We start from the raw sequence: 26297 nt of genomic DNA on the forward strand, positions 1-26297 counted from the left end.
ATGTATCAAACTCGGGTTCAAATTCCACCATGGGAAGGTGGTAAAAGAGGGGGAGGGGTGGCATTGTTAGTCAAGGACAGTATTACGGTGGCAGAAAGGACGTTTGATGACGACCCGTCTACGGAGGTAGTATGGGCTGCGGTTAGAAACAGGAAAGGAAAGGGGTTTTCTATGGGCCTCCAAAAAGTTCCAGAGATGTAGAGGAAAGGATTGCAAAGATGATTCTGGATAGGAGCGAAAGCAACAGGGTAGTTGTTCGGGGGACTTTAACTTTCCAAATATTGCCTGGAAACGCTATAGTTCGAGTACTTTAGATGGGTCCGTTTTTGTCCAATGTGTGCAAGAGGTTTTCCTGACACAGTATGTAGATAGGCCAACGAGAGGCAAGGCCATATTGTATTTGGTACTGGGTAATGAACCAGGACAGGTGTTAGATTTGGAGGTAGGTGAGCACTTTGGTGATAGTGACCACAATTTCATTACGTTTACTTTAGTGATGGAAAGGGATAGGTATATACCGCAGGGCAAGAGTTATATCTGGGGGAAAGGCAATTATGATGCGATGAGGCAAGACTTAGGATTCATCGGATGGAGAGGAAAACTGCAGGGGATGGGCACAATGGAAATGTGGAGCTGGTTCAAGGAACAGCTACTGCGTGTCCTTGATAAGAATGTACCTGTCAGGCAAGGAGGAAGTGGTCGAGTGAGGGAACCATGGTTTACTAAAGCAGTCGATACACTTGTCAAGAGGAAGAAGGAGGCTTATGTAAAGATGAGACATGAAGGTTCAGTTAGGGCGCTCGAGAGTTACATGTTAGCTAGGAAGGATCAAAAGAGAGAGCTAAGAAGAGCCAGGAGGGGACATGAGAAGTCTTTGGCAGGTAGGATCAAGGATAACCCTAAAGCTTTCTACAGATATGTCAGGAATAAAATAATGACTAGGGTAAGAGTAGGGCCAGTCAAGGACAGTAGTGGGAAGTTGTGCGTGGAGTCCGAGGTGCTAAATGAATATTTTTCGTCAGTATTCACACAGGAAAAAGACAATGTTGTCGAGGAGAATACTGAGATTCAGGCTACTACACTAGAAGGGCTTGAGGTTCATAAGGAGGAAGTGTTAGCAATTCTGGAAAGTGTGAAAATAGATAAGTCCCCTGGGCCGGATGGGATTTATCCTAGGATTCTCTGGGAAGCTAGGGAGGAGATTGCTGAACCTTTGGCTTTGATCTTTAAATCATCTTTGTCTACAGGAATAATGCCAGAAGACTGGAGGATAGCAAATGTTGTCCCCTTGTTCAAGAAGGGGAGTAGAGATAACCCCGGTAACTATAGACCAGTGAGCCTTACTTCTGTTGTGGGCAAAGTCTTGGAAAGGTTTATAAGAGATAGGATGGATAATCATCTGGAAAGGAATAATTTGATTAGAGATAGTCAACACGGTTTTGTGAAGGGTAGGTCGTGCCTCACAAACCTTATTGAGTTCTTTGAGAAGGTGACCAAACAGGTGGATGAGGGTAAAGGAGTTGATGTGGTGGAAATGGATTTCAATAAAGCGTTTTATAAGGTTCCCCACAGTAGGCTACTGCAGAAAATACGGAGGCATGGGATTCAGGGTGATTTAGCAGTTTGGATCAGAAATTGGCTAGCTGGAAGACGACAAAGGGTGGTGGTTGATGGGAAATGTTCAGACTGGAGTCCACTTACTAGTGGTGTACCACAAGGATCTGTTTTGGGGCCACTGCTGTTTGTCATTTTTATAAATGACCTGGAGGAGGGCGTAGAAGGATGGGTGAGTAAATTTGCAGATGACACTAAAGTCGGTGGAGTTGTGGACAGTGCGGATGGATGTTACAAGTTACAGAGAGACATAGAAAAGCTGCAGCGTGGGCTGAGAGGTGGCAAATGGAGTTTAATGCAGAAAAGTGTGAGGTGATTCATTTTGGAAGGAATAACAGGAAGACAGAGTACTGGGCTAATGGTAAGATTCTTGGTAGTGTGGATGAGCAGAGCGATCTCCGTGTCCATGTACATAGATCCCTGAAAGTTGCCACCCAGGTTGAGCGGGTTGTTAAGAAGGCGTATGGTGTGTTAGCTTTTATTGGTAGAGGGATTGAGTTTCGGAGCCATGAGGGCATGATGCAGCTGTACAAAACTCTGGTGCGGCCGCATTTGGAGTATTGCGTGCAATTCTGGTCGCCGCATTATAGGAAGGATGTGGAAGCATTGGAAAGGGTGCAGAGGAGATTTACCAGAATGTTGCCTGGTATGGAGGGAAGATCTCATGAGAGACGGCTGAGGGACTTGAGGCTGTTTTCGTTAGAGAGAAGAAGGTTAAGAGGTGACTTAATTGAGACATACAAGCTGATCAGAGGATTAGATAGGGTGGACAGTGAGAGCCTTTTTCCTCGGATGGTGATGTCTAGCATGAGGGGACATAGCTTTAAATTGAGATGAGATAGATATAGGACAGATGTCAGAGGTAGGTTCTTTACTCAGAGAGTAGTAAGGGCGTGGAATGCTCTGCCTGCAACAGTAGTGGACTCGCCAACACTAAGGGCATTCAAATGGTCATTGGATAGACATATGGACGATAAGGGAATCGTGTAGATGGGCTTTAGAATGGTTTCACAGGTCGGCGCAACATCGAGGGCTGAAGGGCCTGTACTGCGCTGTAATGTTCTCTGTTCTATGGTTGATGCTGAAATTGAATTCAATTAAAAATGAATCTGGAATTAACAGTCTAATGATGATTGTGCAGCAATTGTCGATTGTCACGAAACACCCATCTGGTTCACTAATATTCTTTAGGGAAGGAAATCTGCTGCCTTTATCCGGTCTGGTCTACATGTGATTCCAGCCACAGTCATAGTTGGGTGTTCTGGGAGGGACAGCCAGGGGTTGAGGGGGGGAAACCAGGAGAGTAATCAGGGATTGGGTCTATTGATGGGATCATGATAAGTAGTTGGGCGTTGAGTGTAGTCAATGGGTGAAATAGTTAGGGGGGTGGGGAATGGGGGGGTAGTAGGGAGCGAGTGGTAGTCGGTTGGTGCAGTGAGGGGTCAGGATGGGGTTCAATATTTATCTTTCCAAGGAGTTAGAACTGGTTTTAGTACTTATAACCTTTTCTGAGTAACTATTCTGCTAAACGAGTCTGAACCATCCAAAGTCTCCAACTTTAAATCTGTGTTTGGAGGGTTCCAGATGCATCATGATTGCCCAATCAAAGTTGAAACTTCCCAGGGAATTCCCATGCGGTACGTACTTGGGGATCTACCAGGGGTCCCCCAGCGCATCTTCCAGGGTACTCCAGTGATCTGCGCCATAGTGATGTACCTATAGTTTACTGAGGAAGATGGTTTGAGTAAGCTGTGTTCCAAAGAAGTTATTGCTCCCTGGGCCACTTACTGCACCAAGACTTCAAACTAGCCCTCACATGTGTGCATTCCATGTCTTTGATCATCAAGTACCTCACAGCCCTAAATTTCTATTGGCGGGTTTCTCCATCCAACCGCACCTGATTTCTCTTGTGGCACACCGTCATTATTCTCCGTTTCAATGGCTGGTCAATGGGGTTTCCCACTGTGGGACAGCCCCACTCAGTCGGGAAACCCGCGGGCTGCCGGAAAATGGAGAATCCCGATGGCGGAAAATTCAGCCCTATGCTTTTGGGTCATTCCAGTCTGCAGTTGGGGACAGCAAATTTCAACTGCACACTCTTATAATAAAACAGGTGAGTGACACCCTGTTCGGCAAGTCTATTAACTTCATTCCAGTGGGTCTAGGCTGTTTGCTTTTCAACCATTGCAGGCTTTTCACCATGGCACACTTGTAACATCAAGTCACTTCCCTACAAGGGGACAACCTACATGAATCAAAAATAATTTATTCACTTAATGGACATCATGATGGTGGATTCCTGTCTTCCCAAAAGGCACTATAATGCAATAGTCAATCATTTATTCTTTATCAGAGCGCCCAGTGTATGATAGCTGCTTGAGGAACAAACAATATTGTTTCACTACCTGATGGCTGACACCATTTGTTGGCAGAAGGAAGAAGCAACTAGAGCCATGTCAACATAACAACCATCAATAAACAACTCATTGGCATCTGTTATGACCGAGTCCACAGGAATGAGTAAATTCCTCTCTTTTCCACTCCTGAAGATGGTTATAACACAGTTTGAATTTAGGAAAAGTTGGCATTTTCCAATTCCATATGTACTTGACTGCATGGAAACCTATATGAAGAAAACTATATCAAGTGGTTAGCACTGCTGCCTCACAGCACCAGGGACCCAGGTTAAATTCTGGCCTTGGGTGACTGCATGAAATTTGCACGTTCGCCCCGTGTCTGCATGGGTTGCCTCCGGGTGCTCCAGTTTTATCCCACATTCCAAAGATGCACAGGTTAGCTGGATTGACCATGTTAAATTGCCCCTTAGTGTCCAAAGATGTGCAGGTTAGTTGAGGTTAGGGGGTTACGGGGATAGGGTGGGGGAGTGGGGCTAGGTAGGGTCCTCTTTCAGAGGGCTGGTGCAGACACGATGGGCCAAATGGTTGCCCTGTAGGAATTCTAAATGAGCCAGCCAGATCACGTGAGTTAACAAGGAGTTAGTTTTATTTTTAAAAACTGACTCAGGTAAAAGTATCAGTCTTATTAAAAAGGTAAAAACATGTCCAAAATCCAGTGACGTACGCACACACCCACATTAGCCTGCAGAAGAGAACAAGTTACAGGGTGGAGAAGGGGAAACTGATAAGAGTTAAAACTGGTAAGGAAAAAAAAGAAATACATGTTCCATCATTCCTTTGGTGGTCTTGAGATTCCAGTGGTATTGCGGTCGATGTAAGCGGGTTATCTTTCTGGAGACAGTGGCCGGGATTTTCCAGACTCTTGCGGTGAGTTTTCCAGCGGCAGAGGTGGCTCACCATTGGCAAGTCTATGGCGCTTTTCATGGCTGAGGAACACACTATGAGGGGTCGCCTTCAGCAGGACTAAAAGATCCCGCTGGCCGGAAGGGCCAGAAAATCCCTCCCTGTCTCCCTTTAAACTGTAATTTGTCTTTGGATGCTATGACACTTGGGGTTCCTTTGAATTTTGTTAAAATTCCATGATCTATTCCAACTTGAGAATCGTAGGGCGAGCGAGAAGATGTTACATTCCATAGTCTTCTTCTGGATGTTACTTGTCCCTTCTGCAGACACCTTTCTTGCTGTGAAAAACAGAAAGATTTATCATCATAGCTTTTCACAATTGAGGTTCCAATCCTGTGACACTGGCCATTTCCACAGAATGGATGAATCCATAATAATGAAGGGACCTCTATTCCTATTGTCAAATCTATGAAGATGCCATTGAAACAAAAAGGAGGTCCTTACTCCCACCCCCCCACATTATGAGATTTGTTAGTCCTTATTTGTTCCTAGCAATTTCTGAAGCAATGAAGCCTGGTGACCTATTGGCCGGGATTCTCCCTTTTGGGGACTAAGTCCACACGCCCGCCAGAAAGCGGGCGGGCATCACTCCAGACTTTTACCTCGAAAGTCTGGGGTGATTCTCCATTTCCCAGTGGGCTAGCAGGGCCCTGGCATGCGTCCCACAGCTCTGGCTGCCGGCAGAGCCCTGCTGTCCAGGCCGCACAGCCACACATGCTCATGGCGGCCGCAAACAGGTCCGCGCATGCGCACGGCGGCCCATTTCGGCACGGGCGCCGCAGACATGGCGGAGCCACACAGCGGGCCCGTGCGGCGGAAGGTAAGTCCCTCCCAGACACGATGGCACGCTGATTGGTGGGCCCTGATCGTGGGCCTGGCCACCGCTGAGGCCACACCCGGAGTCAGATTTCCCCCGTGCCCCACCAGGACCGCCACCGCGACCATGGGTCCAAGGTCCCGCCGGGTGGTACCAGATGTAACCCACGCCAGCGGCAGAATCGATGCGTGGGCCTATTTCAGTGGCCCCCAATTGGCACCGCGGCAACCGTGCGGGCGCGATTGGCGCTGATTCTCCGGTCGCCGGAGAATTGATGGCCCGGCGACGGAGCGGCATGGCGGGAATTTCCTGTGTCCCCGGCGATTCTCTGACCCGGCGCAGGCTCGGAGAATCCCGGCCATTGTCTTTATGTTATGCAGAGAGTTTAGACAATGGCAGAGGAAAAAGAAGCACCCGGAGGAAACCGACGCAGACACAGGGAGAATGTGCAGGCTCCGCACAGACAGTGACCCAAGCCAGGAATCGGACCCGGAATCGACCCAACAGCGTGTGGCGTACTCCTTGATGATGCCATTTTGGCGGGGGTGGAAATCCGAAAACAGGCGCCGCTCCAAATTCGGTCAGAAACAGGATTCTTCGCCCGATCGCCGATTACGATATCAGCGCCGGGCAATGGAGAATTTCGCCCCCAGTCACCGCCTCGAAAAATTCAAACTAATTTGTTAGACATTTTAAATCAGATGACTTCTGCAGCCATTTTAACATTATGCCTGTGCAGTTCTAGCTGTTTCGTTTTCTTTTTAAAAACAACCAATGGAACCAGTGATTAATATTCCATATTGTACATGGCACATTATCATGACAGGTTTTAAAGCAATGTTTCTAGTGTCCAGGTCTAGAGAAACACTTGAATGCAACCCTGAAAGTGTCTCACAGATTCTGAATGTTACGTAACTTTACTTGAAGCATGCACAATAACCACAGCTGGAATTTTGTGACTTTGAAAACCTTGAAGAAAAAGCCGAAACATTTAGCGCATCAGAAGTTGGCAGCAAACGTATTCAGGATCATCTCAGCTCTGCACTTGAATCCCTCTTCTGCTTTCACCCCTCCAACCGCCACATTAACAATTGTGAATAACCATTGACTAACATTCATATACATGCTAACGCAGGCTCAGCAGCTAGTATAAAATCCCCTACACAAAAAAATAATATTTTCAAAAGGTGCACTTTTTTAATGGCTTCAACAATGACAAGACATTATCACCTTGGTTTCATCCAATAGTGTTTTCCTTAAGTGATTGTATTCCTGGAAATGCTGATCTTCTGGCTTCAACATGACAAGTGATAGACTACAGATACTCAAGTGAGTACCCCTGAACTGTATATGTTCATCAGCCTTTGGGAATTCGGACCTGAGAAGTGTTTTGTTACCTGTGTGGTAGGTAACATGTGCTACTCAATCCTTGGCTAATGAAGAGGTCTTCCGAATCTCGATGAAGAAGACTCAAACTCATCCAGTTGTAACAAAAGGTTTATTGAGTAACTATAACAACAATTGCATGAGTTCTTTACTTTAACTTTGATACTAGTGATAAGGTTAACAAGATCTAACTACAGTAACTATACATAACTCCACTAGCCATCTGAACTACTCTGCTATTGCCCTGGTCACAGTGCACCCCCGAGAGAGCCAGATACCCAATGCGGTTGCCTTTCATACCCCTGTTGGTCCGGCCCTCTAGTGATCATGTGGTGCTACTGATTACACATTAATCCCTTGTGTACATGCACATATAGAGATCACTACATCCCCCTTTTTTACATGTTACATATTTTTTGTATGTTGTAATGAAAATTGAACAAACATAATGGATGCAGTTTGCAAATGCATTACATAAAATCAATGAGTTAGTCCGTCAAATGTGAATACATTTAGTCTCTAAGGTTTTTGCGCTTACGTGAAATAGGTAGACAAATGATGTTATGTACAAGTTGCGATGATCTAGATGATTAGACAAAGCCAATTAATATTTATGAGTCCAATCTTAATTTAAAAAATTGTGAGTCCAAACTTTATGAATTTGTTCGGTTGAGTTGCTTTTGTCATCTGTTGTTGAAGTGGTGATGTTGATGTCGTTATTTCTTTGTGAACGTCATCAGTGTTCTTGTGTTTAAGTGACCATCAAGTCATCATGAGGTGCTTGAATGGTCGAATCACATTGTTATCTGATTTAGACTTTCTTTTTCTTTTCTCTGTATTTGTGGTAGCGATTCTGTGTTACACCATTGTCTGACCTGGACTTTTTTCTGTGCTTGCGGTATTGATTCTGTATGTCATCTTTGTCGTCTGACCTGGACTTTTTCCTGTGCTTGCGGTATTAATCTAGTGTGTCATCTGCCTTGAAAGCTGGCGCACTTGCTTGTTCTGGAGCAGATGTTAATTTGTAAGATTCTTTGTCATGCCTTGGCATGTTCGTAGTCTTGTCATTGTTTTGCAGTGTGATGTGGCATTGTCATTCATGTGCAGAGTTGTACCATGTTGTACAGGTCGTGGTTTCATTGTTGTTGTTTTTGTCGTGCTTGTTGTTTCTGATGTTGTTTTTGTCGCTGTTCTTGTCGTTTTTCTTGTCATGCTTGTTGTTTCTGTTATGCTTCTTGTTGTCTTTGTTGTTCTTGTTGCGCTGCATGTTGTTTTTGTTGTTGCTATTGTTGTTCTTGTTTCTGCTGTGCCTCTTGCGGTATTTGTTGTTCTTGTTGCACTCAATGCGTGTTCCGTGTGGATTATTGGCATCATTGTCACAGTTATTGGTGTCAGTGTCCATTGTGGTATCTGTTACATTGAGTGTTTCTTCTTGAGAATTGTGAGAATGATCTGATGTTGCATTGATGTTGGTGACATCAGTCATTTGTGGTGGATTTGATTCCTCTTCTTTGCTTCCTTGGTACTCCTCTTCTGGAGTCATTTCTGGTTCACTTGAATCATCATTGATTTCTCTGTGCTCCTCTTCTGGAGTTATTTATGGTTCATTTGAATCACCTTTGGTTTCTTGGTGCTCCTCGTCTAGAGTCAAAATCTTCAAGATTTCAATTGACGTGGTCTCTCTGGACTCATGGTGCTCCTCTTCAGGAGTCAAAATCTTCAAGATTTCAATTGACGTGGTCTCTCTGGACTCATGATTGTGATTGTTGAGTGCTTCTGTGCAGTCGAGCTGAGATCTGTCAGTCTCGCTGTGATCCTGCACATCCTGTATGGGAATTATGATTTCTTCGTCACTTGTCTCACATACAGTGGGTAGATATTCAGTGTCTTCTTGTTGGTTAAATGAGCTGGGTAGACTTTCATAGTCTTCTTCTGGTGGCTCAAATACACTGGGTAGACTGTCTTCTTGTTGGTTAAATGAGCTGGGTTATGGTGGCTCAAATAAGCTGGGTAGACTGTCATAGTCTTTTTGTTGTTCATGTGAGCTTGGTAGACTTTCATAGTCTGCTGCTGGTTGCGCAGATAAGGTGGATAGACATTCATAGTCTTGTTCATGCATGGCGTTCGCTATGGAGTGTTTGGTTGCTTCCATTTTTAAGTCTGTCACCGAGCTGTCTGTGGAGGTTTGCATTGCTCTCTTTGTGGAGGCTTGTGTCGCTCTCTCTGTGGAGTCTTTCATTGCTCTCTCTGTGGAGTCCTTCATCGCTCTCTCTGTGGAGTCTTTCATCGCGCTCCCTGTGGAATCTGTCATCACTCTCTCTGTGGAGTCATGCAGTGTTCTCGCTGTAGAGTCGACCTGTGCTCTCTGTGTGGCGCCGTCGTCGTCTTGGGTATTGCTGTCATCCAATGTATCGACGATCTGCCATGGCATCATGGTATTGGATTCACCTACCATGAGAAGATTCGTGTTGAGCGTTTCAACCGTGTTGCTGATGCAATGATCATCAATTCTGAATAACTCCTCCATGTCTGAGCAGTAGTCTTCAATGAACAAATCATCTCTTTTTCTTTCGGATTTGTCATTGTTCTTTCTATGTCCAATGAAGAAATCATCTTCTGAGTAGTATTCTTCAATGAACAAATCATTGTGCTCTCCTCTTTGGGTGGTGCAAACTGCTGGTGCCAAGCTGCTGCGGAGGTTATTTTTAACTGCTGGTGTAAGTTCGGGCATTGTCCTGTCTTTTAATGTAAGAAGATTTGGTTTTGCAGCTTTAAATTACTTTTTGTTCATTTTCGTGCATTTCCCTTTTAAGTGGGTGTGATCCGGGTCCTCTGATGTTATGACGCTCGTGACGTCATGCGTAGGAATTGATTGCGCAATTTGAGTTTCCTTTACTGTGCGTTCTTTTCGCAACTGTGCATGCGCGGCTTCTCGAGTGTATTTTGCCGTTTTCCTTCTTTTTGAGAAGGATGTGCATACTGGCCGGAACGCTCTCGCTCAAGATGGCTGCCAATCAAAACGCGCTATTGCATCGAGTGAGAACCTGCCTCTGCCTCGTGGTGTGTGTTCGCGCCATCTTTACCAATTTTGTTTTCTAGATACTGATTCTGTGTTTGTAAAGACTCACAGTATTGATTTTGTTTTTGTTCATTAGCAAGGCATTTTTGTATAGCAGCTTCTAGAGTTAGATACTTATCGTGTGAATGTTCTTCCTTCAAATTTTTGTCAGATAGTCCAGAAATTAATTGATCCATTATCATAGTGTCTCTGAAATCAGCATAATTACAGCCTTGTGGTATTCAGTTGAGATTTGTGATAAAATCAGTGATGGGCCCTCCATTTTGCTGGCATTTATGACAAGAGTTAAGTTTTTCCAGCATCTCTCCAGACTGACTCTTACCGTATTCATCAGATTTTTTTGAGTATTACTTCTATTTGGTGTTGTCTTCACCTTCTAAGTAATTAAAGCAATTATAGATTTCTCAAGCTTCATGCCCTCCTATTGAGAGTAGTAGTGCAATTTTTGTTGCGTCAGAGATCGTGCTTAAATCATTAGCTGCGATAAATATTTGGAATATCTGTTCAAATCTTTTCCAGTTATAACTTAAATTACTGGTTGTTTCCACCTGCCCTAGAGGTCCAGTGAGTCCCATAGTTAGTTGTCGAGGATCCATTTGCTGCAAAGTCTTCCACAGCCGAATATCCGGTCTGAATTTTCTTCTCTCTTTGTCTAACCTAATCTAACTAGTTCTGTTAAAGCCAACACGCCTGGTACCATGTTTTGTTACCTGTGTGGTAGGTAACATGTGCTACTCAATCCTTGGCTAATGAAGAGGTCTTCTGAATCTCGATGAAGAAGACTTGAACTCATCCAGTAGTAACAACAGGTTTATTGAGTAACTATAACAATAATTGCATGAGTTCTTTACTTTAACTTTGATACTAGTGATAAGGTTAACAAGATCTAACTACAGTAACTATACGTAACTCCACTAGCCATCTGAACTAGTCTGCTATTGCCCTGGTCACAGTGCACCCCCGAGAGAGCCAGAGACCCAATGTGGTTGCCTTTTATAAACCCTGTTGGTCCGGCCCTCTAGTGATCATGTGGTGCTACTGATTACACATTAACCCCTTGTGTACATGCACATAGGGAGATCATTAAGAAAGTCCAACTTTACCCAGCTGCCATCAGGCTGTTCTGACCCAGCTTCCTTCTTGGCATCTATGAAGCATGGCTTGAGGGAATAACTAGGAATCAGGCATGCAGTCAGCTTGAGAACTCAGAATGTGCCACTCATGCCACTCTACTGCCAATTTCATGGCACTGAGGCTCAGCACTTGTACTGATCTGCAGGAGAGCATTCAATGTCCTTCTTCATGTGATCCCCAGTCTTGCTGGGCTGTTGGAGGCAGTGGGGGTCAGAGATACAGGCAGATGGAGTGCAGGTCACACTGCTGCAGCCACAGAGGAGATGGCATACACTCCATGTAGACTGTAGTGTGCTGACAGCTAGCATCAGAATGTCATATAACTGGAGGCAGACTCCTCTATGCTCTTAGGATAAACATAGGTGTTCCTGAGGAGGCCTTCCAAAGTTTTCTGCAATTGCTGTTGTGCGTGTTCAATTTTCTTCTTGAAAGCAAGGCTACTGAAGGTTGCATCAGCAAGCTTGGACCCAGGTTCATTCTCTAGCCAACTGTGTTCATTGCTGCACATTGCACGCTTGCCAGCTGCTGCCACTTTTGAAGTGAGATTCAAACTGTGTCAATGTCTCCAGCTCACTATCTCTTCCAACCATGATGAGAATTTCTGTGCTGGTTTTCATGTGAGGACTTTCGAAGAAAATGGTTTTCTGCCAATTTTGGTCCTCTCTCTCGCCCTCTTTATCCTACAAAAAGGTGGCAAGTGTGTTAATGCTTGGCTGCTGTAAAAGATGCTGCATATGTGTGAATAGCTTACTGTAGTCTGAATCCTAAGAAGGAGAAGCAGTAGATAATGGACAGAATAAGGAGCCGACAATGTACAAAGAAAGATCCGCATTTAACTATGTGCAAGCAGTTTGGAGAAAAGCAACAAAGTTTCCTGGTATTACCAATAGCCTTGTATACATTTATACCTACAGTTACAACCTCAGAAGTCAGATTGGCCTTCTCGAAAGTGAGTCCACGGAAAGCAATGGGTCCTGATGGAGTCCCTGGCCATGCACTTAGATCCAGCACAGACCAATTGGTGGTTGTGTTTGCAGACATCTTTCACTTCTCCTTCCTCCATTCCCACCTGCTTTAAGAAAACCACCACCGTACGTGACAAAGAAAAAACAGGCAGTGTGCCTCAATAACAATCGCCTGGTGGCCCTGACATCTATTATTATGAAGTGCTTCGAGAGGTTAGTCATGAGACGCATCAACTCCAACCTTCCAGATTGCCTTGATCCATTGTAATTTGCTTACCACTTAAACTGGTCTACAGCAGATGCTATTTACCTGGTCGTACACTCATCTTTGGAACACCATCGTTGGAACATCTCTACAGCAAGGACACCTATGTCAGGCTCCTGTTTATTGACTAAAGTTCAGCTTTTAATACCATAATTCCAACTCAGCTCATATCCAAACTCCAAAACCTAGAACTTGGCTCTTTTCTTTACAACTGGATCCTTGATTTCCTGACCCACAGACCGCAATCAGTAAGGATAGGCATGACAGTCCTTAATATCGGGGCCCCGGAAGGCTGCGTTCTCAACCCTTTACTATACTCTTTATATGATTGTGCGGCAGAATTTGGCTCCAACTCCATCTACAAGTTTGCTGATGGTGCGACCATAGTGGGTCAGATTTCAAGCAGCAACCAGTCAAAATACAGGAGGGAGATAGAGAATGTAGTAGCACGGTGCAATGACAGCAATCTCTCCCTCAATATCAGCAAAACAAAGGAGCTGGTCATCAGCTTTGCGAGGTGAGGGGTAGTAAACACCACTGTCTATATTAATGATGTTAAGGTGTAGATGATTGACAGTTTCAAGTTCCTCGGTGTGAATATGACCAATAATATTTCCTGGTCCACCCATGTCAACGTTACGATTAAGAAAGTGCAGCAACACCTTTACTTCCTCAGGAAATTAAGGAAATTCGGCACGTCTACAATGACTCTTCTCAATTTCTATAGATGTACCAGAGAAAGCATTCTATGCATCAAAGCTTGGTGTGGCAACTGTTCTGCCCAAGATCGTAAGAAATTACAGAGAATTGTGAACACAGCGCAGTCCATCATGCAAGCTCGTCTTTCATCTATTGACTCTGCCTATATTTCACGCTGCCTTGGGAAAGCGGGAAACATAATCCGCGGTGCCGGTCGGGGGGCGTTGAAATGGGCCCCCGCGGCAATTCACCACGGGCGACCGTCCAAACTCCCGCCGGCGTGGTTCCGACCTGGTACCATCCAACGGGAGGTCGGATCCGCAGCTGCGGTGGACGTCCTGGTGGGGGGGGGCGGGGGGATCTGACTCCAGGGGGGGGGGGCATCAACAGGCTCCAGGCCCCGATTGGTGGGTGGCTGCGATCTGGAGGGGGCCTACCTCCTTCCGCGCGGCCCGCTGTAAGGTCCCCTACATGTTGCTCCGCGCCGGTGCGGAGACGGCAACCACGACGTGCATGCGCCGACATGGAGACGGCCATTGGGCACATGCGTGGACCCGCGCCAGCCATGCGCGGCTACTTTCCGGCGCCGGAGCAGCACGCAGCACTCCGTTGCCGTGCTAGCCCCCTGGACACCAGTGAATTGCTGGGCCAGGAGTCCCATTGACGCTGGCGTACACCACTCCGGTGTTTACACCGGCGTCAACATTTGGCCGGGATTTCGGAGAATCCCGGCCCATGTTTTGGAAGTGATACTTGCAACATTCACCTTTTCTGGCACTCCCTTCTCGGCCTGCTGTCATATCCAGCTCAACACCCTCCCTGCACTGGAGAGGAACAAAGTGCATCCCCACGCCATGATCTGTTCCAGCACAGCCACCACTGATGCGTCCATAATTTTGGGTGACCGTGCGCCTGTCATGTGCCACTTATTGTTCAGCAGCCAAAACCACAGAAATCATCAAAAACAGCTCATTTTAAATAGGTGTCTGGTCCACCAAAAGTATCACTCTCCTAACAGGTAAACAGCCGGTCAGTGCTGAAAAATATGTGGGCATACTCCAATCAGTTAAAAATGGGTGCTGATCATCAAATGGTTGGGGCCTCCATTGGGCAGGCGATGCATTCAGCCGACCAACCAGACATCCAAGCAGCACCAGATGTGAAAACTGGCCCCCTGTGAGTTAAACGTAGATTGTGAGAGAGAGAAAGAGAATTTTTTTAGGTCACAGCAATCTTACACAGAGAGTAACTAGCTAGGAGCAACAATTTAATTGAGAGATTCAGATCTCAACGTCAGCTGGGAGTGAAGCTCTTTCTGTCCATACATGTCATCAAAGAAACCATGCCAAAGACACTGCAACCTTGAAATAACTGTTTTTTTAATTCAGCGTATGTACCGTCTGTGACATTCACTCGGTTAGCTCAGTTTGAGCAGCTCTCAGTGCAACATTTCTAACAAGGAGCACTGTGTCATTACATAATGACCTTCACAATAAAGGATTAAACATTTTGGTTCCATCACTGCAGCTTCATCAAAGAATAGAGCCAACAGAATCTAAATTTCTTTTAGCAAATTTGCACTTCCAAGTTTGAATCCACAAATAAAATATTATTTTGTTTTCCATTTTCAAACAACAATTACTGGTCTCTGATGTGCTAAAAATTCCAGTAGGTTTGTCTGAGCTGTCATAATAAATACCAGGATAAAATTTCACCTCGTTGTTTGGAAGTACAGCGCTTGAATATTGCTGAAAGAAAAGAGTAATATATCAAAGCTTTTCTTTAAGCACACATCAGGCTATCTCGCAAGAATTTCCCAACCCCCTTCCAGACTAACCAGACGTTTCGGGAACAGTCATTCCCTGATTCATTCCCTAGGGCAATGCCTGAACCAGAGTCGACCCGCCCTGTCTGAATTTGAACAAAGTGGGCGGTTAACTGTTCCGTGCTGTATTCTCCAATTCTCCATTGCAATGCATCCACCAATCAAAGTCCACTTGCCACCCAATTAGCACTCTCCTCTCATGTAGTATAAATTGTTATTTCCCCACTACAGTTGGAAGATTCTTGCAAGCTGTCCTGTGCTTTGAAAGCATATCCCATTTCTTCAGCAAGACTCAACATTTCAATATTTCTATTGCAGGATGATTGATTGTCAATTGTGGCTAAAATTAAGTCATTAAGTATTGTAAGTTCCAAGATAATGAATGGACTTGAATATGGCAGCACAATCGCACAGTGGTTAGCACTGTGGCTTCACAGCGCCGGGGTCCCAGGTTCGATTCCCGGCTTGGGTCACTGTCTGTGCGGAGTCTGCATGATGAGCAGCACGGTAGCACAGTGGTTAACACTGTGGTTTCACAGTGCCAGGGTCCCAGGTTTGATTCCCGGCTTGATTCACTGTCTGTGCGGAGTCTGCACGTTCTCCCCTTGTCTGCGTGGGTTTCCTCCGGGTGCTCCGGTTTCCTCCCACAGTCCAAAGACGTGCAGGTTAGGTAGATTGGACATGCAAAATTGCCCTCAGTGTCCAAAAAGTTCGGAGGAGTTTTTTGGTTACGGGGAGAGGGTGGAAGTGAGGGCTTAAAGTGGGCCGGTGCTGTTTTGATGGGCCGAATGGCCTCCTGCTGCACTGTATGTTCTATGTTCTATGTCCACACAGATGCCTAAATATGAAGGTTCTATTTATATGCTTCCTCAATTTTGAATGTGTAAGAAATATATTTTATATGTATTAACCTTTCTGTTGTGAATTATTCTTCCATCCTCCTTCAGCACTCATAACTCCTATGATCTACCTGTCCTCTACTTTTTGTCCACATGACCACAACTAGGTATCCATAATGACACACCCATGTCGTTGGTATTTGACATCTCAACATAGCTGCCGCAAATCTTTTTTTCACATTTCTTTCTTACAAAAATTTTAACTACATCTTAAATGACTGTTAATAAATCATTAAGAACCAACTGAACCTGGAGGCTAAAATGTATTCAAAAAATGGAATAAGTTTCCCAATTAGTGCTAATTCTTTTAACTCAATTGAAACTTTTGCAAAGAGAGAAATATACTGCTGGATGGAGGAGGAGAAACTTAATAGTCAGTAATTGATTAACTGACTACATAAAAGTACGTTTTTGAAAGAGTGAAAAATATGCCTCCAGAAATATTTTGTCAGGCTTCTTTGAAGCCCAAGGTAAATGAGCTTTTCATTGGGTTTTCGTTAAAATATTTGTCAATTTCAGAATTCCTAGCATAAAGTGCTTTATTAAATTGTTCTGTCTTCAGTGCCCTAGATTTACTAACCACAATAAATGAGCCTGAATCAACAAAAGACAAGATTCATCTGTGCTTGTTATTTCTTCCTATCCTAAAGAGCAGCTTCACCATATGCGAAAATGATGTATGGCAATATTTTATTGAGCAATGCAACGGAGGCTCAATTTCAGTCGTGAATGGTGGTGGACAATTAAATGACTCAATGGAGGAGGCTCCACAAATATCCCCATGCTCAATGATGGAGGAGAACAGCACATCAATGCAAAAGACAAGGCTGAGGCATTCCCAACAATCTTCAGACAGAATTGTCGAGTGGATGATCCATCTTGGTCTCCTCCAGAGGTCCCCAGCATCACAGATGTCAGTCTTCAGCCAATTCGATTCACCCCACGTGATATCAAGAAATGGCTGAAGCTCCAACACTCAAGAAGCTCGACACTAGCCAGGACAAAGCAGCCAGCTTGATTGGCACTTCTTCCACAAACATTCACTCCCTCCAACACTGACACACTGTAGCAGCAGTGTGTAGCGTCTACAAGATGCACTGCAGCAGCTCACCAAGGCTCATTAGGCAGCACCTTCCAACCCATGGCCCCTACCATTTAGATGTATGGGAACATCACCACCTGGAAATTCTCCTCCATGTTACGCACCCTGACTTGGAAATATATCACCGTTCCTTCACTGTAGCTGGGTCAAAATTCTTGAACACCCTCCCTATTAGCACAATGGGTGCAGTTATAGCACACGGACTGTAGCTGTTCAAGAAGGCAGCTCACCATCTCCTTCTCAAGGGCAATTAGGGATAGGCAACAAATGCTGGTCCAGCCAGCAAAGCCCACATCCTGTAAAAATGAATTTAAAAATATATATATTCCCTTACACGTGTGAATATCTGTCCCCAGTAGCACAGTGTGACCAGTTTGCATTAATGCAGTGTCTTAAAAATTGGCTATGGCTTGTATTTAGAAGCATGACAAGCAGAGCACAGACAACACTCAACCAGGCGGTACAGCTTGGCAGGAAATTGGTCTGAAGACATCATTGACTCAAACAAGTTTCTGACACCTGCCACACCATCATAGGCAGCTTGTTCATCTGAAGGTAAGTCTTTCGGGGAAGTGGAGCGACAATGGGAGGGGGACTTCCAGGATACATTGAGTTGGGGAAGAATTCTTACTCCTCCTGGTTTCACAAAAAAGCTTTTTTTAAGAATGCATATCCTTCGGTGGCAACCGCTGCTGAATGTGGAGAAGTGAATGCGGCCCAGCTTCTGCTCCAACCTGCAAAGTCCAATTCCCTTTAGTGTGCATAAAACAGACAGAAAGTATTTACATTTATATATGTAAGATTTCTACCAGCTGTTTTAGACAACTGCCAGGGGAGCTGCAAAATGGCCTGACATAATGTTGGTTTGCATCATGATGTTGGTTCCAGAATCAGCCCTTGTTGAGTCAATTTCTGGAGTGTAAATCCTGCCATCAAGCAATACTCCATGGTGAACCCTGTACTCTTCTGCCATTCCCCCACCCCAAGGCCTTCCCAGCCACCTCTCCCTTTCTCACCAGCAGAATCATGGAATTTACGGTGTAGAAGGACGCCATTCGTCCCATCAAGTCTGCAACGGTCCTTGGAAAGAGCACACTGCCCAAGCCCACACCTCCTCCACCTTATCCCTGTAACCCAGTAACCCCATCTAACCTTTGGGCACTAAGGGGTAATTTAACATGGCCAAACTGCCTAACCTGCACATCTTTGGACTGTGGGGGGAAACCGGAACACCCGGAGGAAACGCACGCAAAAAAGGGGAGAGAGGGAGGGGAGGCCTCCACTCGGTCCTTTGGGATTTTAGGGACGATTTCCAACATTTTTCTGGGCCTGCAAACATGGTTGACATGCCATGAGTGGTAACAACAAGAACCAATGAAAGCAAAATGCACTGGAAACCATAATCTCATAACCATTTCACCCTTCACTTCACCTTTCTAACATCTACAAATGTGACATGGGGCTGGATTTTGCTCTCCCCCACCAATGAACACGATTCTCCGGAAACATTTCTAAGTGTGGTAGCGGGCAGGAATGACCTCGGGCTTCCCAGCTTCGGCAATGCTATTCAACGTTAATTGAATTTACAAGGCCCCACCAGCTTCTCTCGCAGATGAAGGTTCACCAGCTGATTCGCCGGGACCGCACTCACCAGCCCCCCGCTAACAAGTCGAGCAGCACTTAAACAGCACTCACTCAGCCAACCTCAGCCAGCTCGCAACAATGGCACCCAGGAGACCGTCCCCAAGATTCAGGGATGCAGATCTGGGGATGCTGCTAGACACAATGGAGGCCAGGAGGGATGTCCTGTTCCTCCGAGGTTCCGGAGGGTCAGCCATAGGGCAGCCAGTGCTGCCTGGGATGAGATGGCGGCTGCTGTGAGTGCCAGGACTGTGACTAGAATGACTGGCCTCCAGTGCCGGAGAAAGGTCACAACCTACACCAGCCACCCCCCCTCCACCCCCACCCGAGACCTTTCCTCCCACATGCGAGCACCCACTCCCCAACTCTCCATGCAACCCCCACCACCCTCCCCTTCAACCTCCCCAACCCTTTTGTCATCCCCCACCACCATGAACCACATGTGTGGCTAACGATGCTCTCTCTGTGTCTCCTCAGGAAAAGCTCTCCCATAATCGCTGGGAGAAGGCTCAGACTGATGGAGATGTGCCGGACATAAGAATCCTCACCTCCTTCGAAGAGCAGATCCTGGAGGTGACTAGTGTGGCCGAGGACAGAGCAGCCACTAACGCGGAAGCTGGCAGACGCCGCAGAGGGGAAGAACCACCAGACCCCAGCCAAAGGGCCGGTCAAATGTGAGTTGTTATTGCCTTACCAACTGACCTGTCCCTCCCACTGACCACATGTCCATTCAGGTGGCATCAGGTGGCCCGCCATCCCTTCAGTCTATTGAAGCCCAACTAATGGTCACTTAAGGGCCTCATCCCACTACTGCTCATATTGTACCCATGGCGGGGGAAGACCCACACCATGGAGGAAGCTCAGCAGCTATACCTGCATGGCTGATATTGGAGAAGGTGGGGAAATTCCTTTGGAGGCTCCCTGGACCCACTGTGGAGGGGTGAGTTCACAATGTCATTTCCCCCTCCCTTTAAACCACCCCAATGTCACCCATCTTTAACACCCCAGTCCCCCCTCCCCACTCAACCCTGTAGCGAAGACCCCCAACTTCTGTCTCACCTGTCACTCCAGGCTCCTCAGCAATGGAGTGGAATATTTGTTGTGCCAGCTGATGCTGCCGGCAGCACTTTAATCCAGAACTTCCAAGAAAGGGTCAAATGTCTCACTTAAAGCAATTAATGCTGCTCACAATGTTAAATAGCTGTAGGGATGCCGTCGAGATGGTGGGCAGGCTCCCCCCACCCACCCTACCAGCCTTGTTAGCTTGGAAGGGAGGTTCTTTGGCACCTTTCTAAATTCAGTCCAGGTCTCTATCACTAACTGCAGTGGCATATTCCACACTTGTGAATGCATCTGATTGCTGTAGAATCATCAGAAAATAGTTCATTTCTGACCTTATGACAATGGGATGATCACAGGTGGAGCAGCTGTAGATAGTTCAGCTGTATATACTATCATGTGAGAGTGCTTTTAAGAAATGATGTTTAAGAAATGTACCTTTATGAAATGGGTGTTTATCAGTGATGTCAGAGTGTGGGTGGAGCTGGACTGTCTGTCAGCTTTTTACTTTTGTTTTAGGCTGTTTGCTGCAGAGTGTGTTTTAGTTTCGTTTTCAGAGCTGGATAGCTGCAGTCACAGCCATAAGGGGTATTAGTCTCTCTCTCTGTAATCTAAAAACTGTAAATCTTCCTTTGGTGATTTAAAACTAATAACTGCTCTCAGCAGTGACTTTAACCTGATGTGCTTCTGTTTAAAGTTTTTTTAAAAAGTCTTATGGATGTTAAAAGGACAGCTTAAGGATTACTTAGTGTTGTATTCTTTGGGGGTTATATTTGAATTAATGGTTGCTAAGATGTTCACTGTATATTTTAAAAAGGTTAACTTTAGTTCATAGAATAAACATTGTTTTGCTTTTGAAAAATACTTTTACATTTCTGCTGCACCACACCTTTAGAGTGGGCCGTGTGCTCCCCATACCACAATCTAGTAAAAGTTGTGGGTCAGGTGAACTCCATGTTACACTTTGGGGTTCTCTAAACACTGGCCCATAACAATACGTCCTTGATGGAATTGCTGCAGTGACATCCTGGGGGCTGTTATGAACGTCACCAACAACCACAATCACCTTAATTTGTATCAGGCATGGCTTCAGCCATTAAAGAGTATTTCCTTTGACCCCAATTGACCTTCGTTTGGCTCAAATTCTTTGGCACCTGAACAGCAATGCTCTCACTCCCCCGCTGGAATCAACTTTTTCATCATCTCAGTGTGAATTACTGCTGTGATTAGTGGCAGAGCTGAGTAATTCTGGCAGCCCCCAACCTATATGCCAGTTTATTGGTGAATACATGTTGTGTGATGGCACGAGAGGTGACACCTTCCATCATTTTGCTTTTGATTGCAAGTAGGCTGCTGGCGGTTATTGGCTGGGCTAGCCTTATCCTGCCTTTTGTAAGTAGGATATATCTGGGCAGAGTTTCACATAGTTGAGCTGTGACGGGCTTTGGGAACAGCTGGCTCTGGTGCACAGGTCTTCAACACTATGGAGAGGTTGTTATCAGGGCCCAGAATATTTTCTGTGCCCAGTGCACTCAACTGCTTGAGGATATTAATGGAACCTCCACTTCTGTCTCTTATTTGTTGCCTTTTTGTTAACTGCCATTTTCCACTGTGGCAGGGGGAGAAAGACTCACTTTGATTTGTTGATCATGGGACAGTAGGTCATCTTAATCCCTGAGCCTATTCCACCATTCAGTGAGATCATGGCTGGGATTTTCTAGCCCCTCCATCGCAGGTTTGCCATTAGTCGGTGGGTTCCCGAGCGGCAAAGTTGGCGAGCCTTGGAAAACGCCATTGCCTTCAGCAATGTGGTTGCACTTAACTGCCCCTCAAGGAGAATTAGGGATGGGTAATAAATGCTGGCCTAGCCAGCAACGCCCATGTCTGATGAATGAATTAAAAAAAGAACAACTTTCTCTTTCCACCTCCATGGGATGTGGGCTTCGCTAGCAAGGTCAACATTTGTTCCCCATGCCCGATTGTCCTTGAAAAAAAAGGGCAGTTAAAAGTCAACCACTTTGCTGTGGGTCTGGAGTCCCCCTGCTCAGCCAGAGTATTCGACATATGCCCCATCTGGCAAGTCCTCAAATGACAGGCACTGCTGGTACACGAGGCCTGATGGGACGCCTCCTTTCCACCTTCTCCTCGGCCTGTGGGGCGGACGTATTTCCATCCTCACCAGCTGGCTCCTGTTCCTCTGGTACAGGGTCCGCTCCTGCAGGGTCCTCCCTGAGCAATTCCTGCTCGTACAGCCTCAGTGCTTCCCCCAGGGGTGCGGCAGCTAGGATGAATTCCTGGTTGAATTCCAATGTCCATTGTTTGCAGGGGATGAAAGGCAGACATGTTAGCATGGTGCGTTCCTTTGTGCCGAACCAGGTCCAATGGGCTACACAGTGGCTCTGATCGGCACTGCAGCCCCTGTTTCCCCATATCCCCCTCATCCCCTTCCTCCTCTCCCATCCCGAAACCAACCCCCGGCTTTCCCCTGGCACTCTGCCTCCATACCGCACCCCTGGTCTCATTCATAGAATTATAGAATCATAGAATTTACAGTGCAGAAGGAGGCCATTCGACCCATCGAGTCTGCACCGACTCTTGGAAAGAGCACCCTACTTCAGCCAACGCCTCCACCCTATCTCCATAACCCAGTAACCCCACCTAACATTTTTGGACACTAAGAGCAATTTATCATCGCCAATCTACCTAACCTGCACATCTTTGGACTGTGTGAGGAACCCACACAAACATGGGGAGAACGTGTAGACTCTGCACAGACAGTGACCCATTCGAACCTGGGAACCTGGAGCTGTGAAGCAACTGTGCTAACCACTGTGCTACCATGCTGCCTGTTGTTGCCCAACAGAGCGGGGGCCTCGGGCCCCGGCACCCGTCCCTGCCAGCAGGGGTACTGGTGGCTGGCACAACCCATGTCAGCGGTATGCTCTGCGCCCCCCCCCACCCCCCCGTCCGGCGCACTCCTGTAGGGGCTAATGTGGTCATTCCCCTTGAGTGGGCTGCATGATTCTCCACTGGTGGGTGGTGCCCGGTTGTTGGGGGGGGGGGGGGTGCAGAGTGTGGGGGGGGGAGAGGTGTGGGGGCACTCATTCGGCCAGTGCCACTCTGTGCAACCACGGGCCACAGTGGTCGGTCAGTGGGGTGCGCAGCAAGATGACTGCCTTGCAGGCCACGCAATGGTGATCCATGCCTGCATACTCCGGCCCTGACCCCACAGCCCATCCCCTGATCGACCCTGCTACTCTCCCCTGACCCTGGCAGATGCCCCCACCCCCATCAGATGCCCCCACCCCCCGCCAGCCAACCCTGCCAGCAGCTGGACCAGCAGACCCAGCAGCCCACGATCGCGCCTCTGAGAACATGACCCACCTCCTTTCTCGCTCAGCAGCTACGATGTCTGTATCACAATTTTTAAAACCATGGGCAAAATTCTCCATAATCGGCGCGATGTCCGCCGACCGGCGCCGAAAACGGTGCAAATCAGTCCGGCATCGCGCAGCCCCAAAGGTGCGGAAACCTCCGCATCTTGGGGGGCTGAGCCCTAACCTTGAGGGGCTAGGCCCGCGCCGGACTGATTTCCGCCCTGCCAGTTGGCGGGAAAGGCCTTTGGTGCCCCGCCAGCTGGCGGGGAAATGACTTTGCCGGGCGGTGCATGCGCGGGAGCGTCAGCGGCCACTCACGGCATCCCCGCGCATGCACAGTGGAGGGAGTCTCTTCCGCCTCCGCCATAGTGGAGACCATGGCGAAGGCGGAAGGAAAAGAGTGCCCCCACGGCACAGGCCCGCCCACGGATCGGTGGGCCCCGATCGCGGGCCAGGCCACCGTGGGGGCATCCCCCGGGGCCAGATCGCCCCGTGCCCGCCCCCCCCCCCCCCCCCCCAGGATCCCGGAGCCTGCCCGCGCCGCCTTGTCCCGCCGGTAAGAGAGGTGGTTTAATCCACGCCGGCGGGACAGGCATTCCAGCAGCGGGACTTCGGCCCATCTGGCCCGGAGAATCGCCGGGGGGGTGTCCCGCCAACCGGCGAGGCGCGATTCCCACCCCCGCCGAATCTCCGGTGCCGGAGAATTCGGCAACCGGCGGGGGCGGGATTCACGCTAGCCCCCGGCGATTCTCCGACCTAGCAGGGGGTCGGAGAATCTCGCCCCACAAGTGAACCTCACCATCGGGGATTCCTCTTTGCAGAGGTGGAGCATCGCAGAGGCCCTGGAGAACACCGGTCAGGCCCGTTAATGATATGCCAACGGTCTTTACTGTACATACGGAATAGAATGCATTGACGCTGCTGTCGAGGCAGCAGATCATGGCATACATCGAGTGCCTGGCGTCTGCCAAGATGTTTGGCTCACATGCCATTCTCTGCACAGTTGCGTTTCGCGATTCCGGCGTCGCTGGGTGGAGAATCCCGCACCATTTCATTTGAAACACTCCACCAGATTATGCATATGAAGCGGAAGAAGGGGCATATTAAAGGGAAGAAGCTGTCTCCCTAAAACCTCAGCTAACACTTTAAACATATGGAAGATATACAAATGGGATGAGTAATTTAGGGTGAGCAAATTAGCTATCTGGTCTGCAAAGTTAAAAACGGTCCCAATAACCCAGAAGAGTTGTCAATCACTGCTACAATACTGTGGCTGAAGTCCAGTCAGGTAGGTTTTCCAATGCAGCTTTTAGTCACACGGTGGCTGATTGTTCTTTTTATGGAGAGGCTAATCTCTTGAGGACCCTTCTAGTGATAAATGGTCTTCAAGCTCGTCAGTCACTTTCTATCTTGTTTTTCCTTCCTTAACATTCTTGTAATGTTGACAGAATTATTTTATGAGAGACATATTAGCTATTTGTCTATTGAATTTTAATGATTTGCTTAATCAATCATTATTTTCATCTCACTGAATCCAGTGATTTGTTAGTCCCTTGATATAATAGTCACTTATCATCTCATTTAAAAAAAAACATTGAAGCATGCTGTGAACCTGCCCTTTGTATCGCTCTTCCATTTTCTGAAGTGTTCTGGCATCCATTTCAAACATTCATCTTTTGGGTTGCAATTTTACTAACATATGGGTGTCAAAGGTGACCTGCCTTGTATGAATAAAACCAAGAATCCTGTATTCAGCAGCATTATCAAATATATCACAACAGAAACATCCATTGCAGTGCATCCTGTGTCAAAATGTATGTCTCTTGTACATTTCCTACATCACAAAACAGTTGCAAAAATTGAGGTTGTATCAATTTTTTCCAGATGTCTTATTGGTCTCAGTATTAACCCTGCCCCTTCAACTGTTGTGATAGGGATGTGGGGGAAGTGGCAAGCCATCAAATCCATGAAATAAGATCATAACCTACTGTGCAACATTTTTATGTTGCAGGATTGTTCTGCATGGAGAAACAGGATGCTTCATTAACATTTTAAAATTGGGCTCCCACAGGGCAATCCTACCTTAAATTTATTGCGAGTGATGCACTATCAATTACGACAAAGACGAGAGTAGTCAATAATCAAGGCTTTAGTGAGCAAAGATGTGTTGCCTCCAGTAGCTGCTGCCAGATTGGGAGCAGCACCGGTGAGAACACACATTTATACACCGCCTACTGGGCGGAGCCAGCAGGCAGGGATTTACCCATGTACCTCTAGTATATGAGTCTTACCGTACTACATCTAATACAGTTAGTGGTGACTACTACATTCGCCCCCTGTTAAAAAAGAGTCCAGCGGGGGTGGTGGAAAAATTTTACAAGTTCAGTCTGTCGGGGGCCTTGATTCTCCGCTGTGATTGCCTCGGTCCTGATGGTGATGCGGGCGCCGACTTGGTCACCTGCGACTCCGGGAGCGTGTTGTCCTCGTCTTCGTCGCCCCTGAGTGGAAACAGTGGGAGGACGGATCCTCCTGGGCAGGGGCTGCGGTGACGTGCGCTGGGGGAGAGTGAGTGGCGCCGGGTTGAATGGGGCAACCGGAGGGGGGGAGGGGTCGGGTTTGGGGCCGTGGGTGGGGATCCACCGGGTGCCATGTCCCTGAGGGAGACTGTGTCCTGGCGCCCATTGTGGTGCGTCACGAAGGCGTACTGCGGGTTTGCGTGCAGGAGGTGGACTCTTTCGACCAACGGGTCCGACTTATGGGTCCGCACGTGTTTGCGAAGGAGGACGGGTCCAGGAACTGTCAGCCATGTTGGGAGTGAGACCCCGGAGGTGGGGGGTTTCATTAGTTGCGGTGCAGAGGAGCGATCGGATGGAGTGGATCGCGTCGGGGAGGACATCTTGCCCGCGGGAGACCGGGAGATTTTTAGACCGTAGGGCCAGCAGTCCGGCCTTCCAGACCGTCCCATTCTCCCTCTCCACCTGCCCATTTCCCCGGGGGTTAGAATCATAGAATCATAGAATCATAGAAGTTTACAGCATGGAAACAGGCCCTTCGGCCTAACCAGTCCATGCCGCCCAGTTTTTACCATTAAGCTAGTCCCAGTTGCCCGCACTTG

The 26297-nt window shown here is 47.2% G+C and overlaps 1 long non-coding RNA gene across 1 annotated transcript; it reads right to left on the bottom strand.

The window, feature by feature from the left end:
* Window positions 1-4599: 4599 nt before the first annotated feature.
* LOC140430003 (uncharacterized) lies at window positions 4600-25365 on the bottom strand. Its single transcript, XR_011949267.1, has 2 exons — window positions 25265-25365; window positions 4600-5212 (listed from the first exon to the last, which is right to left on the bottom strand). It is a non-coding gene; the product is annotated as an uncharacterized lncRNA (long non-coding RNA).
* Between the last annotated feature and the right edge of the window lie 932 nt (window positions 25366-26297).

Source organism: Scyliorhinus torazame, chromosome 9 (assembly GCF_047496885.1).
Source record: "Scyliorhinus torazame isolate Kashiwa2021f chromosome 9, sScyTor2.1, whole genome shotgun sequence".
NCBI lineage: Eukaryota > Metazoa > Chordata > Chondrichthyes > Carcharhiniformes > Scyliorhinidae > Scyliorhinus > Scyliorhinus torazame.